At 48.5% G+C, this 20,430-nt stretch overlaps 1 long non-coding RNA gene across 1 annotated transcript in view; it reads left to right on the forward strand.

Moving 5' to 3' along the window:
* The first annotated feature begins 12,060 nt into the window (after window positions 1-12,060).
* The window catches only part of LOC147824285 (uncharacterized), a 43,066-nt gene continuing 34,696 nt past the window's right edge, over window positions 12,061-20,430 (forward strand). The window contains exon 1 of the long non-coding RNA XR_015442603.1: window positions 12,061-12,831. This is a non-coding gene — a long non-coding RNA (uncharacterized LOC147824285). The remainder of the gene's footprint in view (window positions 12,832-20,430) is intronic.

The following is a 20,430-nucleotide window of genomic DNA, read 5'->3' on the forward strand; positions in this document are numbered from 1 at the left end:
AGGGTGAGCACTGAGCCTGGGGTGGAACAGACCAGCACAGCTTTGTGAAGATCCCAGGAGGGAAGAGGGCATGGACTGGAACTGTTGCCAGGGGGCAGGGAAGCCCAGAGCCATGCTTTCCACGGTGGTGTCTCCTGCATCCTCGACCTGTCTCTTCCCATGCTGCAGGGGCAGGCGTGTCACCAGCAGGACCCTCTTGACCTGTGGGATCAGGGCAGCTTTCTGTCTCCCTGTTTACCAAGCTGGACATCCCAGGTCCTCACATCTACAGTAACCTGCTCCCCACGCGGCTGGGCTCATCAGGTGACTCTTCCTTCTCCACCTACTTCAACACCTGGTACCACCCCGACGGTGCGCAGACTCAGATGTGTTCCCCACTCGGTCTATCAGCCTAGGGCTGCTCGCCCTGCTCAGATCTTACCCTGAAATGGTTAATAAAGTACACGCATGATGTGAGCTTCTCGGGATGTTGAAATGTAGATTGTTCTGCAGTCTGCAAAGCTCATCCTGACTTGAGAGAGAGACAAGTTTACTAAACTGCTTTGGTTCCTAAAAGTAGGGAAAGTTTTTTGTGTGGGAGACACAGCAGGAATTCAGCTAAGGGTCGCCACAAGCCGTCTTTGTAAGATGGTGCACGAACAGCTGAGACGGCAGGGAGCTATATTCATTTCCGGATGGGTCCACCTGCCAACTTGCCCGGAAGTCCGAGCCGCAGGTTTGAAGTAGGAAACAGTGACCAGGCTTCCTGATTCTACTGGCTAAGATGGGTGACTGCTTCTCTGCTTACTTCATTTCTCTTCCTTCTACATGAACTCACTCTGTGCATCCTGCTTGACACACTTTTCTTCCAGCTCACTCAGAACTTCTTGCCCCAAAGCCACACCAGAGGCTGCGAGCAGCCAGAATTCTGTTGCCATAACTGTCTCACTGCAGACAAGAATGTGATTTCCGGGCACGTTGTCAGCCACCTGCAACGACCTCTGGCTTCCATCAGTGACCCTGGACAGCCCCTTTCTGAGGGGAAGACTTTTGTGTACACACATGCATACACATGCAAATGTGCACAGTGCAAAGGTGAAAGAGATGCTAGAATACACTTCCGAACAAAAACCTGGGCAGAGACAACCAGTCCAGCTACTCACAAGGTCAGTAATTGGAAGCTAAAGGCGGTCGCTGGTCACTGATGTGTCAGAAGCCATCTTCAAAGACAGAGATGAAGACCAGCTTCATGGGATTTGGAGGGGTCCAGTGGTCATCAAGGGTACAACAAGAGGTCAAAGTGAGAGGAGAGCACTGGGATTTGCTCCTTTTTCAGAAACTCAGTTTCTGTGACCCACGGGACCATGCAGACGTGTAAAGCACAGCCCCAGAGCAGCAAAGCTGTCCAGAGTTGGGAAGCAAACTTCTAAAGGATGGGCTTCTGTCTCCTTTAGAGGACTTAGTTCCTTTCAGGTTCCCCCACCGTGGACTGGAGTGGCTGTTGGATGATTCCCTTCCACTCTTTTTCAATAACCAGTCCTCTCACAACCACAGATTTTTTTTGGCCCTCACTCGAGTTAACCTACTCCTGCTCTCAGAGTGTGAGCCCTGACACCGCAGACATCTCCAGCCTGCTTCTCCCCTTGGTACTGACGTCCGGGATGTCCGACTCTTCCTTTCCTGAAAAACCCAGGATGCATGGTAGTGAGAGGTAGGTTCACTGGATCCCCAAACAGGTGGCCTCGAGTTGGCCTCTCAGCGCTAACTCCTACTGCTGAGGCTCTTGCTCAGCAGGTCACAGTGTGACACTCAGCCTCTAGGCTCCCCTGCCCTCGGTGCACCTAGGGGTGAGGGCCATGTGGGCACTGGGAAGGTGGACTGGGATGATGGCCCACAGGAGGGAGCATTCAATACAGTTACTAGACTGAAAATGGGAAAACGAGGGAAAGCACACCCTGGTCACCTGTCCTAGTTCTCATGAGGGTCCGAGGTGGTCTTTCATGGGCTCCTGGGGCAGCAGAGCACATTGGCCTTGCCTAGAAGAACATTAGCATCTTGAGGAAAGACACCAGACTCCTGGGAGGGCAGTGATCGGTGCACCAGAAACGTCCCAAGAGGCCAGGAGTCCCCAGACTGGGGCCCCAGGCTCATCAGCTAAAGTGGCCTGTCCCTCACCAGAAAGCATCCCTTCATGCATGTCTTAGCCACTTTCTTCCTCACTCATCCACAATACCTGGCACCACAAATTAAGAAAGAGAAGGTGGTACCTTGGTTCACAAACTTGATTCTTTCCACAGTTCTGGTCGCAAAGCAAGTTGGAGAAGAACTGAATCAAATTCAATGGTTAAGCTCAAAGTTGACCTTATGGGGAAATTTGATTCACTTCTCACTCAGTCTGATTAGCGAAGAGAATCATGGAGGTTTTGAAATGAGTACCACTGTATTTGGCTCAGTTTATAGAGGTTTCAGTCCATAGTTGGCTGGCTCTAAGGCAGGGTGGCCTGGCAGAGGAACACTGCAGAGGAGAAACAGTCCATGGCAGGGCAGGCAGGAAGCAGAGGAATCAAGGGATAAAAATCAGATATATGTATTTTTTTCAAATCCACTCTGGCCTGCCTTTGAACCTAGCACTCTATTCTCCCAATTCCATTTAAAATGGAAGGCAAATCCTTTTTCTTTCTAAACTTTTTGAAATATTCTACAAAAGAAAAACAGAGTTTATGTACACTGTATAATGGCTTAGCCACTCAGCTCAATTGTCCCCTTTTTGTCATTTCAGCCCCTTGAAGCCCATGTGCATCTCAGAGGACATTCACTGAACTGTCCTAGCAGGAGTTGGTAAACTGTAACTGTGCTGAATCAGGCTTTCAACTCAGCTTTGAAATAAAGCTATATTGGAACACAGCTTGCTTATGTGTTGTTTGTGGCTGCTCTCTGACAAGGTTAACTGAACAGTTATGACAGATGATGTTTCACAGAGCCTAAAATATTTGCTTTTAGCTGTGCATGGCAGTGTGTACCTATAATCCCAGCCCTCTGAGAGGCTGAAGCAGGAGGATAGTGAGGTTGAGCCCAGCCTGTGCAAATGAATGACTTAACGAGACTTTGTTTCAAAATTTAAAAAGTAAAATAGTGTGTAAAAGGTGGGGATGAACCACTATCAATCTGTCGGTCAAAATATTTGCTCTCTGGCTCACTATATGAAAAGTTTGTTGACTTCTGCTCTTAGAATCAACTTTATCTTTCTTCAAATTCTCTTCCAATAACCCATTTCCTACAAAAGTACAGATTCATTTTTTCCAAAGCATTTGAGTTGTTGCTTTTGCCATCATAACACGAATGACCGAAAATTTGAAAAATAGGAAAGCAGGATGAGGCCTCCCAGGCAAAGCCGGTGGGTGCTGGGCCCTCAGTCCGCACCCAGGGCCTCTGCAGTCCTGGGTCAGTGCAGCAGTTAGTAACCAAGCTTCAGGGTGAAGCATTAAGGCAGCTTGGTGATTCTGCATAAAATGACGAATTTACAATTGTACTCCATAACGCAAGGGAAAACTCCATTTTCCAATGCTTAAGATTTTTTGGCTTCTGAGAATAAGAAAACAGAAGAGAAAGAAAAGAAATTAGTAGGAGAAACAAGATGGAGAGGGAAGGCATTTATTTCTTCACAGCACAGATTAGTCACGCAGAGTAGTGCTTTCTGTGCGGCACATTCCTGATGCACACATAGTGCTTCAATACTGTCTACCCTTTCTCTCCCCTCTTTCTCTCCTCTGATAGTCCCCCTCTGCTTTCTGGCCATCCCCGCCTGTGCCCTGAGAGTCCACCTAGGAGGGAAAACAGGAGCCACTGAGCTAAATCCCCAGCCCAATACTCGCCTTTCTGAATCTGGCTGATTTCCAGTGGAGTCCATTTTCCTGCAAATGACAGGAGCCTGTCCTTCTTCCTGGCTGAATAATACCCCACTGTGCATGTACATCACATTGTCTTCATCTTTTTTCGGCTGGCAGGTACCCAGGCTGCTTGCGTAGTTGGGCTATTATGAATTGTGCTGTGATGAGCTTGTATGCAGGTATTTCTGTAGTATGCTGGCTTTAATTCCTTGAGGTACCTACCAAGAAGTGGAAGAGCTGGGTTGTTTGGTTCTATTTTTAGTTTTTTAAAGAATCTCTAGATGCATTTCCACAGTGGCTGTACTGATTCACATTCCCATCAACAGTGTAGGATTCCTTTCCCTACACCCCTCCCCCACATCCTAGCCAGCATTTATTGTTTTTTGTATTCTTTTGTGTTGATAAGTAATTGTTTTTTGTATTCTTGATGATGGCTATCTGACTCTCAGTGGAATCTCAGTGTAGTTTGATTTGCATTTCCCTGATGCTAAAGATATTGAACATTTTTTCATATAGTTATGGCCATTTATACTTCTTCTTTGAGAATCATCTGTTCGGTTCATTTGCCCATTTGTTGATTGGGTTATTTGTTTTTTGGTGTTAAGTTTTAGAAAGTTCTTTATGTATTCTAGACATCAATCCTCTATCTGACGAGTATCTCACAAAGCTGTTTTCCCATTCTACAGGCTTTCTCTTCACTCTGCCTACTGTTTCCTTTGATGTACAGGAGCTTTTTAGTCGGATGCTATCCTATTTTCCAGTTCTTGCTATTATTCCCTAAGCTATTGGAGTCCTATTTAGAAACTTGTTGCCAGCACCTGTAACTCCAAGTGTTTCTCCTGTGCTTTCTTCTAGTGGTTCAAAGTTTTGGGTCTTACATTTAGGTCTTTGACCCACTTTGAGTTGGTTTTGCCTGGTGAGAGATGGGGTACAGTTTCAGTCTCCTACATATGGAGATCCAGTTTCCCCAGCACCAATTGTTAAAGCCGCCATCTTCTGTCCACCTCATTTTTTGGGTGCCTTTGTCCAGAGTCAGATGGCTGTGTCTGCGACCTCTGCTCTACTCCATTGGTCTACATATCTGTTTTTATGCCAGTACCATGACTTTTCACTATGGTTCTATGGTGTATCTTGAAATTGGGTGTTGTGAAGCCTTCAGCCTTGCTCTTTTTCCTTAGGCTTGCTTTGGCTATTCTGGATTTTTCATGCTTCCATGTGAATTTTGGGGTTGTTTTTTCTAGTTCTGTGGAGAACGTCATTGGTATGATGGGGATTGCACTGAATCTGCAGATCACTGTCAGTGATGTGGCCATTTTAACAATATTAATTCTGCTGATCTGTGAACATGGAGGTCTTTCCTTCTTCTAATGTCTTCTTCAGTTTTCTTTTTTCTGTATTGTTATTTTCATTGTAGAGGTCTTTCATCTCCTTGGTTAGGCTTATTCCTTATTGTTTTCAAAATCATTATGAAATGAAATCATTCTCTGATTTCCTTTTCAGTGGGTGAGTTATTGGTACAGAGCAGAGCTATTTTTTTTGTATGTTGATTTTGTGTCATGCTATTTTGCTGAACTTAAATCTAAAAGTCTTCTGGTTGAGTCAAACGTTCTGGTTATAGGATCACATCATCTGCAAACAGAGATAATTGGATTTCTTTGTATCCTTTTTATTCTTTCTCTTCTCTGATTGTTCTGAACAGAATTTTAAGCACTGTATTAAACAGGAGTGGTGAGAAAGGGCAGCCTGGTCTTGTTTCTGATTTTGGGAGAAATGCATTCAGCTCTTCCCCATCTGGTGTGATTCTGACTGTGGCCTTTATTGTTCTATACAGCAGTCACTATGTTGAGATAAGAACCTTGCCAAAAAAATGGAAAAAAAGGGCCAGGGATTTAGCTCAGTGGTTCCGCTGCCTGCCTCAAAAGCGCAAGGACTCAAGTTCGATCCCCGGTACCAAAAAAAGAAAAAAAAAAATGAACCTTGCTACACCTCAGTTCTTCGGAGTCCTTACCATGAACGGATGTTGAATGTTGTCAAAGGCTTTTCCTGTATTTATTGAGAAGATCATGTGTTTTATCCTTGATTGTTTTTATGAAGTGTATTGTATTTATTGATTTGTGAATTGAACCTTGTATCCCTGGAATGAAGCCCACTTGACCATGGCGTCTGATCCTTTTCATGTCCTGTGAAATTCAATTTGCAAGTATTTTACTGAGGAATTTTGCATCTATCTTCATCAAGGATAGCATAGTTTCCTTTTTTGTTATGTCCTTATCCAGTGTGGGGATCAGAGTGATACTGGTGCTGTAGAACTGAGTTTCAAAGTGTTTCTTCCCAATTTCTTGGAACAGTTCAGGGAACATTGGTGTTAGTTCTTTTTAAAGGTCTGTAGAATTCAAGAATGAATCATCTGGTCTTGGACTTTTCTCTGTAGGGAGACTTTATTGTTGCTTCAGTCTCATTGGTTGTTACGTTTAATTTTTTTTATATCCTGTTGGTTCAATTTTAGTGGCCATAAATATCTACAAATGGATCCATTTCTTCTAAATTTTTCAATTTATTGGAATATAAATGTTCAAAATAATCTCTAATGATCCTGTGGATTTCAGTAAATTTAATATCATACAAGGGACTTTTAAAAAAAGTATAATTGTTTATCTTAAAATTTATATGAATTTACAGTAAATGATTATTTGGCCATTAGGGAAAAATGGCATCCTGTCGTGCCTAGAAGATAGTGAATTAAAGTAGATTTCGTGGAAGGAAGCCATTGTGTGGCAGTGCTGATGTGTGGGGGCTGCAAAGTCAACCTCACAACGATGGAGAGTGAGGAGCAGCCAGAGAGACTGGGCAGGGCACAGAAAGAGACAGGAGAGGACGGGCAGCTAACGTGTAAGGCTGGGAGGAAGCATGCCTCATGTCCTGCAGTGCACCTCGTTGACAACTAACTGCATTTCAAACTGGTGAGCACAGAGGAGCTTGCACGTTTCCAGCACAAAGAAATGATGCACCTCTAGGTCAGATGGAGATGCCGGTTATGCTGACAGAGCACAGCGCGCACAGATTGAAACACAACACTGTGCCCATGAACTCGCACAATCATGTGCATCAGTTGAACGTTTAAAACTCTTAATCGCTGTGGGGTTGACGTCCCATCATTTCTCCTGGCCTTCAGCAGGGCTGACTTTATCCCCAGGCCCCAGGCCCCAGGCCAGTGGACTGACTGTTGGCCTCCCTGAGGCAGTCCATGGCTGGTTCCACCCGGGGCGCAGCAGGTTCCTCAGGGCCAGCAGCAAAGCCATCCTTGGTGGCCGAGCTAGGCGGGCAGCGCCGTGGGCCTCAAGGCCTGGGCTGTGCGAGGGCTAGCGGGGCCAGGAATGTCCTGTGTGCTCTTTGTCATGTAAATCAGTTCCTTTACACCCTTCACTCCCTTGGAATAACACACTTCCCGCTGCCTAGTTCTGGAAGTCTTGTACAAGAAGACGTAAGTTGTTCCGCTGTTTTCCGGAGGAGAGGAAGCGGGAGAGAGCAGACAAGAAAGGAGTGAGAACGAGCTCCCTGGTTCCCCTCCAGAGGCCCCAGAAGTCAGCAGCAGAAAACCCCCCTGGACATCAGAACATTCTGCAAACCCTTCCCAAGGCCACATTCACCACGCACAGCTTGCCGCCCGGTGCCCTGTCACGAGGAGCAGCCACAGCAAAACCACTTCCGGCGGGAGCACAGCCACTTCCGGGAGAGGCAGAGCCTCTTTGACCACTAGGGTACGGTGTGGAGGCGCATAGGAGAGGGTTCTTCTCTGTAATCCTATATGTTTCTTGTCCCCCAGTGCCAGTACCACACATGCACACGCATGTGCGCACACACACACACACACCAAAATCAGTATGGCTTCATTCATTCATCATTGTCTGGTAAGATTTGTAGATATCCTTCCTGTATTCCTCATGTCGCTAGCTGACCCTCTCTAGAGTCTTTTAAGTCTGAACATGGGATCTGACGAGCATGTGCTGTGGATCTCCGTATTTCTGAATATCCTGATTAACTTCGCCTCCTCTGTGACTCCCAAGAAGGGGCCTGGACGGAGGTGCTCAGGACAGGTGCAGGGCCCTTGTCACTGTGACCAGACCTCTGCCCGGGCAGCTGTCCCAGTTCCCTGACTGCAGGGCCGCCTCCTCTGTGGCTGGGGATTAGCTGCGTCTCAGCAGAGCCGGGTGGCCCACGCAGCACCTGCCTCTGCCCTATCCATCGCATGTCTGTCCCTCTTCCTCTGGGAGGCAACATGCAACCTGGCAGCCCTCTTCTGTGTGGGGCTCACCCCCTGCCTGGTGGGCTCAGCTCTTCCTCCCTTCTGCAGCGGCTCATGGCATTCTCTTGCTGGGCCCTTATCTCCCCCCTGGCTGGCCGAGAGCTCCAGGGACACTGCTCAGCCTCCTCAAGTGCCAGTGACAGCAGCCGCGTCTGCATTCTTGTAGTGCTCCAGTGAGTGTTATTGCTTATTCTCCATCTCTTCCTCTAGATTCAGTCACAGAACAAAGACCATAATCATCTTTATACCCGTAACAGTGCCCAGTGCCAAGTAAATAAGAATGGGCAAAGTCAAAAAGCGACAGTAGCTACTACACTCCAGTGGGAAGTGCTCTCCTATGGCTTCCGTGGGTGATGGGCTATAATTAAGTTCTTCACCCCCAAACCCGAATGGGAAAACACCCCAAGCAGGAGACTTCGGAGCCCCTGCCCAGCTGGTCCAGGCACCTTCCATCACCTCGAGCATCTCACAGAGCTGCAAATGGAGACCCGCTCAGTCTGCAACTCCATGCCCCGTCCTCTGTCCCCCTTCCCTGTTCCAGTTTATGTGAGACTGTGCACGGGCGTTACCCGTGGCCTGGTACATCCACAGCCAGGACGCTCATTCAGGAAGTCCTGTGGATTCTTCCTTGCAAACACCTCTAATCCACCCATTCCCCTGTCCCCACCACCAGGCTTGCTTGTGTTTGTGGCAACTGCCTGTCCTGGCCTATTTCTACTATAGCAACTCCAGAGGCTTTAACAGGATGAGGCAGGACAGTCTCTCCTCTGCTCAGACTCTCCCGGGACTGTTCATTTCCCTGCTCTTCCCCAAGCACCTAACAGTGCCTGGAATATAGGAGGCATTAAATATTTGGTGAACAAATATAAGAATACCAAGAAATAATTTATAATACTGTTTGGCCACTTAATAAGGTGTATAATAGGACTGTGCCACATTTTTATATAATCATGCTTTTAATGTCACCAGAATGTTCCAGAAATACCTTACTGCCAAAGACAGTCTCTTTTTGTCTAGCAATAAATGAATTGCAAAGTAATCATTCAGTCCTGGCCAGTCACAGCTGGTAGGGAGCTGTTTCTTCAGGTTTGAAGGGAGCCAGGGAACCGAAGTCAAAGATTTTTCATAATCTCTTGCCGGCTGGGTGTGGTGGTGCACAGATGCACTCCCAGTACTCAGGAGGCTGAGGCAGGAGGATTGTGAGTTTGAGACCAACCTTTATCACACAGGGAGACCCTATCTCAAAACACCAAAAAGCAACCAACCAATCAAACCAAATGTCTCTGACGTGCCACGGTATAATCTAAGGTGTCCACACGGTCAGAATCACACTGTGTCGGCCTTCGACAAGCAGGGTTGAGGCAAGGATGCTGGCAGGAGGATCCCTGCCACACGGGTGCTGGAAATACATCCTCCCCAGCAGGCGCTCGACCTGCTCCTGCAGGGAAACACGTGTGACGCCTCCCGAGCTCATGTGTGGGCACCCGGCGTCTGCACCCCGATTATGGATGGGAGCAGAGCAAGTGCAGAGGTGCTCTGACCTCTCCTCCAGGGCCTGCTGCAAGTCCCGGGCCCCGCAAGGTCTGTGGTCTCACCTGGCCGCAGCCCACTCAGAGCCTGAGGTCTGCTCATCCCGCCCACACTTCATCCTGGTGTACAGACACTACCCACTCTCCCACACAGCCTTTGTGTTCTTTGCTCCTTTCATCCCTCTGTGGCAGAACCCATGTAGGTCAGAGGCAGAGTCCTCTGTGTGCTCGGCCCATCTCAGAGCAGCTGCTCCTGCCTCCGAGCTCTGTGACCATGCATGGCCACCTGAGGGCACTGGCCATGCAGAGCTACCTGTCCCTCCCTCTGTGCCCATTCCTGGGCTGGGGCTGCGGCGGGAAGAGCAGGACTGGGCAGAGCAGAGTGGGTGTCACACAGTCCTGTCCTGGTGGCTCCCTGTGTGTCGGGCTGTGCCATGTCCTCCTCCTCCACATCCCTCTCATCTTGGAGGGTCTGGGCATCCCTCCAGCTCATGAGCACTTTGCTTCCTGTATGCGTGCAGCCTTCCAGCCTTTCCGTCCCCCTTCTCCCTGGGATGCTGTGTGCTGTCAGGGCAGAGCCCGCTTTTGTGGGCACTCGGCCTCCACCCATGCAGGCTCTGCAGCTTCTGCCCCCCATTTCTGTCCACGCTGGCCATGATGCCTTTCCTCCCACGGCCCCTGTGGATGACCTGTGTGGATGTCCTCTAAGCCTCTGATGCTACTACAGGAGCCCCTGTCCAGCGCCCCATCCATCCACTGGTCTGCTGCCTGCGTTTCCTTCACTAGCTCTTGGTGGGCTCTGTAGCAGCTTCACCCTCTGTCCAGGGTCACTCGACGGTGTTTCCATATCTTCTCATGTTCTCTGTCTTGAGCACTGAAATCAAAATGGGACAAGTTGACTTTGGAAGCTAGTTCTCAGACAGAGCATGAACAAGAACAGTAGCTGGGCTCAGACCTCAGCTCCACACACACGGCTCATTCTTACCCACAAAGGGATTTCTGTCCTTATGTGATTCTATTATACTGCTTCTAGGAAGTAGCACTGCTTTCTTCTTATAGATGGGAAACCGAGCCTCTGTGATATTAAAATAACTTCCATTGGCTTACACATCTAGTTAGGGGAAGAAATATTATTATAGCACAAAATTCTGGAATGTACCTTCCTATTTTATACTTTGTTGGCTTTAAAAACCCTAAGTCTGTTCCAAAGGGAAAGAAGACTGGCTGGTCTGAACTGAAGTTTTAGGCCCTAAGTCTTGCTGTCTGTGAGGTAGCAGGGAAGGGACATCAGGATTTTCCGCTATGCTCGGACTGTCCCAGAGGTTCAGCAAGGGCATGGCAAGTGGAACACCAGGTCTAATTTTAGAAGGGACAAGAGGGGCAGGCAAGGGTGTGAGGTTGAACCGAGTGCTCTCGTTCGGATGTTGACAGGCGGCAGTCAGGCCCAAGGACCTGGCACTGTGGGCCACGTTATCTGAGGGGCCCATGACGCTGGAGCTCAGCTCTGGTCACCAGGCAGACGACTCAGCCTCGGCTGCTGAAAGCCTGTTGGAAATAGAATTCCAGGGTCCAAGAGGAGCCAGGAAAGCCTTCCACACACTCCTGAAATAGCCAGTGATAACTGCCTCTATCAACCAGGGTGGCACCTGGCTCTTTTCTGGTCCATTAAGGTTGGGTGCTGGAGGGTGAGGCAAATGGCTTGTCAAAAACCAGCGTTTGTCCTGGGTTTAGACTTCTCCTGAAGGTGGCTTAGAGAACAGTGTGGCCTGTTTTCAAGGTGAACCTTGTGACGAAAGGATCCAGGGCCAGGATCGGACCAATGAACAACCTGGGAGCTTGGGCTTCCATCCAAATGGCAAGGGACACAATCTTTCCCTTGTGGCGACCAGGGGACCCCAGGTGGAGCTGTGGGAGCCCACTCCTTGGGCTCCTCGTGCCAGGCCAGCTCCTTAGAGCTGGAGTTGGAGAGAGCTGGAGCAGGGGCTCCAGCCGCCAAGTCCTCGCTGGCCAGAGACGCAATCACACCAAGCAGGGGAACCCATTCCCAGTCATTTGTATCAGCCCAAATTCTTGTCCTGGAAGTGTGGCTCCTGGGTGCAGCTTCAGGAAGGCTGAGAAGCCCTGGTCCAGGTGCAGGATGCTCTGCAGGTGATGGGTGCTCCTGGGCACCTGGCGGCGGTTTCTGCATCCGGAAGGTTCTAGACTGTTCCTGCCTCCTCTGGTCCCCGAGGATGTCCCTGCCCTTGGAAACCTCAGGCTTTTCTCCAGAATGACTCCAGGGAGGGGACGTTTCAGGCTGCTGGGTGGGGAGAAGCCCTGGGAGTCCAGAGTGGAACGGACCCAAGGGGTCTGGGGCTCAGTGTGCTCAGTGCAGAGCTCACGCCTGTGGGTGTGCACTTGGGTTGGGTTGACGTGTCCTTGACATCCAGGGCCACTGCTGTGACTTTACCCCTCACTCAGGGAACCCAAGAATGAGGGAAGCCATCCAAAGGCCTGACCAGGCTGAGTCTGAAAGATGCTACGCTGCCCCTGACTGAACTTCAGAGGTCACTGAGCTTTAAGTTCACTTCCTCTCATGCCAGGAGCAGGCAAAGCTCTTAATCCCAGTGGCCATGCCCTGACGTGTCTGGAAGAGGGGTGCTGCTGGCGGGAGTCTGTCCTCGGGTGAGATCACCCTCCCAGAGGGCCAAGTACTTGGGGTGCACTCACCGTGGCTCTGGTTTTTCTTAGGGACACCCCTGTCCCTCTCTGGGAGTCTGAAATAGCCACAGGCATGTGCCATTCCCTATCAGTTGGAGCATGGCCAGAGTGGCCAGTGGGACAGAGCCAGGTCCTGCTGGGAGGTCAGCCTCTGCTCCGGGGTGCCTGTGGAGCATGCATGGTGGAGGATGGAAGGCCAGCAGTTGGAGACCTGCACTGTGCTCCGCTCTTCTCCACCTCCAGGGGCACTAGAGGGTGGGCGCTGGGGTCCCCTCTGAGCTCTGGCTTCTCATCCTCACAAGGTGCATGATGGGAGGAGCCCACAGGATCCCTGGGAGGGGAAAGAGTCCATCTGGATGTGAACTACTGAAAGCTGCTTCGATGGCATGCTTAATACCTGAGCATTTTGGATCCATATAACTTAGTGAGCAATGTAAGTTAAACTTGACCATTTATTATCTTTGTAGGCTAATTTGAGAAAATAATTTCAAACCGAACTTAAACTTGCTCATCTACAAAACAAGGGCAATAGTACCTGACATAAGATTGTAGGGGAGTAACAGACTATTTAGGGAATGTGAAGCGCCTAATAACCGTTCCATCAATAGTAGTGTTGCATATCACAAAGAAGAGGAAGAGTTGAGATTAATTGTTGATAATGTTATTACTTGTAGGTAAAGACATTTGGATGCATAATTTTTTGTCTCTTTATCAGGATGATGGAGCAAAGCCCGTGCCTGGTGTTCGAGTTGGCCTTCGATGGCCGCGGTGGGTCTAGAGGAGGCCGGGGCTGCAGGCCAGTGACAGAGTACAGGTGGCCGTTCTCCTGGCCACGTTGTTTTTACTCCCCTGTGAACGACCGGACTTGCTTTGGCTTCTTTAGGGAGCCCTAACAATCAGACTCTGCTCTCCGGGTCCCCTCAGGAGGGGATCCCCACGTCGGCGTCGCGTGCAAAGGCGCCGGCTCCCAGGCGCTTCCCTGGTAGCAGTTTCCGGGTGCTTTCTGGGTGGCTGTGTCCCCACCAGGAACAAATGGCTGCAGGGCTGCGCAGGGGCTGAGATTGCGCAGCAGTGTGCGAATCGGAGGGTGACTCGGGCCTTTGGAGGCGTGGGTGGAGCGTTTCCCTCTCGGTGGGCATGCCGTCTGCACTGCCCTCACCTCGAAGGAGGACCCAGGGGCCCGAGAAATACTCGGTGCCCTGCACGGAAAACCCCGCCGCGGCTCCGGACGCCCCGTCTCTGCGCTCCCACGGGCGGTCTCCACCCCGTGCCCCACGACCCGAGCGGCTCCGCCAGCGGGTGCTCGCTGTCCACCTTCTCTCACGAACGCCCTCAGGACTTCGTACTTTGCTCTAGGAAAAATATTTTGTGCGGTTTGCCTAATGTTTATTGTTATGATTCCAACTTAAACCCCTCTCGGTAGGTTTTGTTTTACTTTTGTTTGTGCTTGGGACAGACTCTCACCCTCCTCCTGTACCGCTGGAAGACCGGGGTGTGACCTTCGGGCCGGGCCACCAGGGGCTGGTGATGAGGCAGCTGCACCCCGCACGGGCTGGCTCCCGGGCGGGCGCAGTCACCGGTGCAGTCCAAGGACCGTTTCTCCTCCCGCCGCGGGGACAGAAGCGGGAGGGAGAAGGGCATTCCCCGCCAGAGCCCGCGGCTGCCTGGTCTCCGGCACTCAGAGGGCCCTGGGGACCCCAGCTCACTGCTTCTCTCTTCCCTAGCTCATAAACCCAGGCGCTGGCTCTGTGTCTCCGGAGAGGAGCACACGTTGCAACCTACGAGCTTGTTTCTGCTCCTCTCTTTCATTTCTGACTGACTTTACTCTGCGCTTTCATATCCGGGAAAGTGTGTCCTCGCCCCTCCGAGAGCCCGGTGAGAGGTTCAGCAGTCGAGTTGGTTGACCTTTAAAGAGAAGTACCTTCGGGATCACCGATTTTCTCTATTGTTTTCTTGGTCTTGGATTCATTTGTCTCTGATTTGACTTTTATCATCTCTCTTCTCTGCCTTGTTTAGACTTTAGGCTCCTCTCCCTAGTTTCTTGGATCTAGATGATCGGTTTTCGATCTTTCTGTTCTAATTCAAGCATTCAATGTTATAAAGTCCCCTGAAACTACTGCTTCCCCTACATCTCACAAATTTTGGTAAGTTGTGTTTTCATTTTCAGTTAGTTCAAAATATTTTAAAATTTCTCTTGAGACTTCTTAGACTTACATATTATTATGTTTAATCTCCAAATGTTCCTGTGATTTCTACTCTTTCAAATTTGTTGGGGTGTATTTTGTGGGCTGGAAAGTGGCCTGTTGCCAGTGAGTTGAGCAGATGGTGAATCCAGCAGCTCCAGGTGAATCCAGCAGCTCCGGGTGAATCCAGCAGCTCCGGGTGAATCCAGCAGCTCTGGGTGAATCCAGCAGCGTCAGCGCTGTCGTGAGACCCTGCAGGGATGGCCACGGCACTGTCCGTGCAGCTCTGGCCCCCAATGCCCGGCGCGCTGATCTGGGTCACCGGCACACGAGGGCCGGGTCTCCCTCTGTCGTGGTGGTCTTGCTGCCCTGTCGTCTTTCTATCAGCTTTTGCCTCAGTTGTTTTGATGCTCTGTCGTTAGCCACATACATGGTAAGGATTATACTGTTTTCCTGGAGAACACATCCCTGGTCATTACACTGTGGGTCACCTTTCCATCCCATGTCAAGAAATTCAGCTTCAGCCCAAGTTCTCTGCCTGAAATTCTGTAGCTCCTGCTTCCTGTAGATTAGCATTGGCAGAGCATATCTGTCTCAATCCCTTTGCTTTTAATGTCTTTCTCTTCAGATGGCAAGTGAGCTTTTTTAATTAGTGCACAGTCATTACACAGGATACTGAGCTTCGTGTAGGCGTGAAGTGCTCTGCTTGGAGCCCAGCCCCAGCTCTGGGTGACCCTCGCCCCATGCAGCTTTCCAACTTCCCTCTTCCCAGTGGACACTCCCATCCCCCTCTCTTCCAGTCCTCTCACTGCTCCGTCCTGCACCAGCCTCGATTTGCCTGTCTTAGCTGGGACAGCACAGTGGCGGCCTTCAGGGTCAGAGTAGGTGGGGGTCCTGTCTCCGACACTGTGCATGTGATGTTGTGGAGACAATGGATGCCAGCCTCTTGTCTTAAGCATATTGACAAGTTTTAGTTTTCACTTAAGTGGATGGGACTTAAATGGCCAACTCTGTCTCTGGCAGCCACTCAGCTATCCACAGAGTCTTTGCATCCTGCCCTTGTTCCTTGGGGATCACCCGCTCCTGCAGGCTCAGGGCTGAGCCAGAGATTTGAGCAAAAGACTACACAGATCTGTCAGCTCTGGGTGCTTTGCAGCCCCTCGTGCTCCAGTGCCTAGGGTGGTGCTGGCTCTGTCTTCCCTGACTTCTGGTTTCCTGCTGGACTTCCAGCTGCCCCATGTGGTGCAGACTCAAGCATGGATGATCTAGAACTAAATGACACAAAAATGGAAAAGCAACCCCTCCTCATCCCTCCAAGAGTCAGCTTCCTCCTGGTCTACTTGGTCCTGTTGCTCTTCAGCATCTGCAGACTGCCCGGAGCTTGGTCACATGTGGCAGAATGTCTGGCAGCACTTCCCCTCCACTGCTTTTGAATAAGACCTAATCAGTACCAGAGCCCAAGTAGCTCTTTGGCTTCCCAGCCCCTCTGAAGATAGCAGTCAGTGGGATGCTTATTGTCCGTGTGGATCAAGCATCCGCACCTGTGGAAATGCTGACCCAGGAATTTCAGATTCAGAACCAGGAATCTGGATTCCGCTTAGAGGCTCCAGTGATCCTTATACTGAAGGAAATTCTGGCCAGCACTGCATGGCGCCTGGTACTCAGACCATGAGCACGGCTGGGCGTGCAGACTCCCAGCCAGCCCTCCCCACTGAAGCTGAACTCGAACCTGTGTGTTAACCAGACCGCTGGGATCTAGAGGCACATTAACCTCGGAGATCCTCTGGTTTGGGTAATGCAATTTTTAAAATGCAGAATATGAAATGCTCACTGATCTCCCTTCCTATTATATATTCATGCACTGGGTACTTTGGGGATAAATAAAACAGACAGATCTTGCCTTCATGGTTGGCAGTCAGTGAATAAATAAGCACAGAAGTCACCATAGTGGTCTGCAAAGTGCAAGCCAGGAGTGAGACACGGCAGTAAGATCCAGAGCAGTGGTTCTAAAATCTCAGGCAATTTTGAATCACCTGGGGGTTTTCAAAAAATTCAGCGCCAAGGCTATTCCCCCAGGCAAATTAAATCAGAATTTCCGGGGATTAGACCAGACGTTAATATCTTTAAACATCCCCGGGTGATTCCAATGTCTGGTCTGAGGCCTGGTTATCTTGGCAAAGTGGGGATATCTGAAGAGCTCAGGGGTCTCATTTAGGCCTCGGAGAAGTAGGTAGCGAAGACCTCAGGGAGCAGAGTTCCTGGAGCTGGGATCCACAGGTACGAAACTCCAAGGAGAAAAACTGGGGCTTTGAGGAACTGGGGGCAGAGTGGGCTGGGTGAGCGAGTCCCAGGGAGAAAGGTGCGGGGCTGGGCAGCAGAAGGGCGGCTGCGCCCAGGGCAGTTAGTGGGTACTTGGGAGAACCCTGGCTTGGTGAGTTAACAATTCCTTATGCCTGGGGTGGGGCTTGGTAGTCTAACTTGGCCTTGAATGAGTGAGGTCTTGGATTCTGTCCCCAGCACTGCAAGCAAAACAAAACAAAACAAAACAGGCACCACAAGCATTACAGGAATTTTAAATTAAAAATAGTTGCACTGGATGATTTACTATGTTGACTGCATCTAAAGTTTCTCTGTGTAGCTCAGGGAGAGATTGTTAAGATTGGGGTTCCCACAAACAGCTAGAATCTTCTCTTTTTTTGAAATGAAATTAGAAAACTCCAACTTGTCAGCAGGAATGGCAGCAAGGGCTCAGTGGTTCAGGTAGATGATGTATCTACGGAAAGGGAATAGAGAGATTGTAGGATGAGTGTCCCGTGAATATTGGTGCTGTAGTCGGCCTTCTGTCACTATCACAAAAAGCCTGAGATAACCAACTTACAGAGAGGTTTGTTTTGGTCCACAGTTTTGATGGTTACAGCCTGAGCTCAGTTGGTGCTGTCACTTGTGGACCTGGGCCAGCAGAGCAGAACCACCACCTGCTGGCCAGGGAGTGAGAGAGAGGAGATGCCTCATGGCCCAAGGACCTCAGGCTCTGCCATCTCCCAGCAGGGCCACCCTGTGACCACGCTTTTAACACATGGCCTTTGGGGGACATCCGAGATCTAAATTACAGCAACAACACTGAAAGCTGCACTCAGCTATGTCAATCAGCAACCCTTTTGTGGTTTCATCCTGCCTGTCCTCTGGCTTATTGGTATCCATATTCTGTGCTGGCCTGGTAACTGAGCTTTATGTCGTTTTTCCTTTTCCTTTTGTAATACTCAGCTTTCTTATCACTAGGAAACAATACAGTATCGACACCTACAACTAAGGAGGAGAGGTTTGATTTGCTAAAGGTTTCTGGGGATTCAGTCCCTGGTTGGCAGTTCCAAGGCAGGAACATCATCATGGAGGGTGTGGTGGAGTGAAGAACCTCAGTTCCCAGAGGCTGGGAAGCAGAGCAGGGAACAGCACTGGAGAGGACGGGTGAGAAACCAGGCCTAGACCCAAGCCCATACCTTTGTGATGTGGTGCTGAGGTCAAACCCAGGGCCTCAGGCATAGAAGGCATGCAGGCCAGCACAGAGCTGCATCCAGCCTGCTTCATCTTTTGTGGCAGGTAATTTCTAGATGTGAATAAGCAATGATTCCAAGTTCAGATTTTATCCCATCTGGCATTCACATCTGCACAGACAGGCAGTGGGCTGAGCAGTTCATATACTTAAGGTTCACGTGGCTGGCTTACTGTGTCTGTGGAGACAGTTTGTGGACATTGGGAGACAGAGCCAGGGGGAGCCCAGCGTCGGCAGCTTTGACCCTGGTGTGAATCACCAGCCACATCTGGCCTCCTTGTGCAAAATCTAAGTATGCTGCATGAATCTTGGGGTTTGTTCTGTGCACCCTGCTCTCCGGCTCCCAAGAGCGACAGTCCTGGCCCCATACTGTCACTCTTCCTTCTTCTCTTGGGCATAGTTAGCACTTTGTTGTTGAGCCTGTGCTTTTGAAAAACTCCTGAGTAAACAGAATCAGTACTGAGGTGAGTTGGCATGGATTTTGTTTCAGTTCAAATCAAATTGCTGAATTTTGTTTAATAAAGTCATGCAAATTTTCCCATTCATCAGTGGTGTCTGAGTCCCTATTTCATGGTATTAGTTTTTACAAATATATTACCAACCTATGAGAAGAAAAATGGCTTTTGGGTTTTTTTGGTACCAGGGATCGAACTCAGGACCTTGCACTTGCCAGGCAGGCATGGTGCCAGAGCTACATCCCTGGCCCAAGGTTGAACTTTTTAATATGCTTTTTTGTCTGTGTATTTTTTTCTTTTCCTTTGCTCATTTTTCTGTTAGTTTATTTGTCGAATGATTTATGCTGAAAATACTAATGATGTGGTGTTTTTTGTATGTGAAAGTCTAACAATTTTTATACAGTAAATTCTATTACTTTTCCCTTAGGTATCTTTGTTTCTGTTTAAAAATGTACTTACCCTGGAATAGAAGGAAATATATGGCTTCCCAATTTTTTGTTTGTATTTACTTTTAATTTTCCAAGCTAGGGAATTGATTTGTCTCATACTGAAATGTGCTGTAGGTCTCTTCATAGCATACTTGGGGAGATCATCAGAGAGTATCTGTTCCATTCTACACAGCTGCTGTGAGCGGCGTCTGTCCCCGCGGACAGATGCATACAACACTGCACTTCACTGCTATAAAGGAAAGCTATTTTTCATACTTACCTGCTTTGCTGAATTCTTTAATGATTCAATTAGTTTTTATTGATTTTCTAGATATAAAATCACCTACTCCTATACTTTATAAACAATTGTAATTCGTACCCCAAGGCTATACTTTCAGGGATCATTTCTATAGTTTGTAATGTCGTACCCTGATAGCGTATAATTGTGTGCACCAAATTTCCCCGACAGGTTAAATAAACATACTGAGAATGCCGTGCTTCTGGCATTTCACTGTCATTTAAAATGCCAGATATTTATTTTTGTAATATTTAGGTACTATTTTTGTTGCTATTCACTAAAAGTTCTTTCAAAATCAAGAATGATGTTAGTGTCTACTTAATTTGGAATGTTTAAGAAAAATTAATCCAACTACATTTTATCGTATTTCACTTTGATATTTCTTAAACATTTATAATTTCTCAAATTTATTTGATAAATGCTACTTAATTATAGATGGTCATTTAAAAACATATTTTGAACTTATTTTTCTCATGATTGGTTAAAGCTATTTTGTACTCATGCTAAAAATTACGAAGGATCACACACTACCAAGAATACTCTAGCTCAGCCCCGGATTTAGAATTCAGGACACAGTGGCTTCATAGTGAGCCCTGGGAAGATGCTCATCAGTTTGTGTGACTGTATTGGATGTGGCACAGAAATCCACTGCTCTGAAGGGTGGAAAGTGGTTTCTGGACAGCCACAGAATCGGGGCTGTGTGGAGATCATTCCCAGAGACCCTGGGCTCTCTCTTCATCACTAGCCAGTTCAGTGCTTCCATTCTTGAAACAATAGCAGTGGTTTATATTTCCATGAAATACCTTGTTTCACCAAGGTATTAAAAACATTAGATATTCACAGTATAGCCTGTAACTGCAAAACATCATGCTAGCTACACTGTATTTATCATTCATATGTTATATATATATGTGTGCATGTATTAATTATACAGGACAGTGGGTTTGCTTGTGGCATTTGTTAACTGCACATAGCACTCTTTGATCATATTGTCCTTATCCCTTTTAACTTTGTGCACATCCCCTTTTCTAAGCAAAAGATTTATTATATATATCTCTATTTTGTTACTTAAAAACCAAGTCATGTTTGTTTATCACCTATTTTAGTTTTTAGTAACC

The sequence above is a fragment of the Heterocephalus glaber genome, unplaced genomic scaffold (assembly GCF_053883595.1).
Source record: "Heterocephalus glaber isolate CG9 unplaced genomic scaffold, H.glaber_assembly_v1.0 deba00001550, whole genome shotgun sequence".
Taxonomy (NCBI): domain Eukaryota; kingdom Metazoa; phylum Chordata; class Mammalia; order Rodentia; family Bathyergidae; genus Heterocephalus; species Heterocephalus glaber.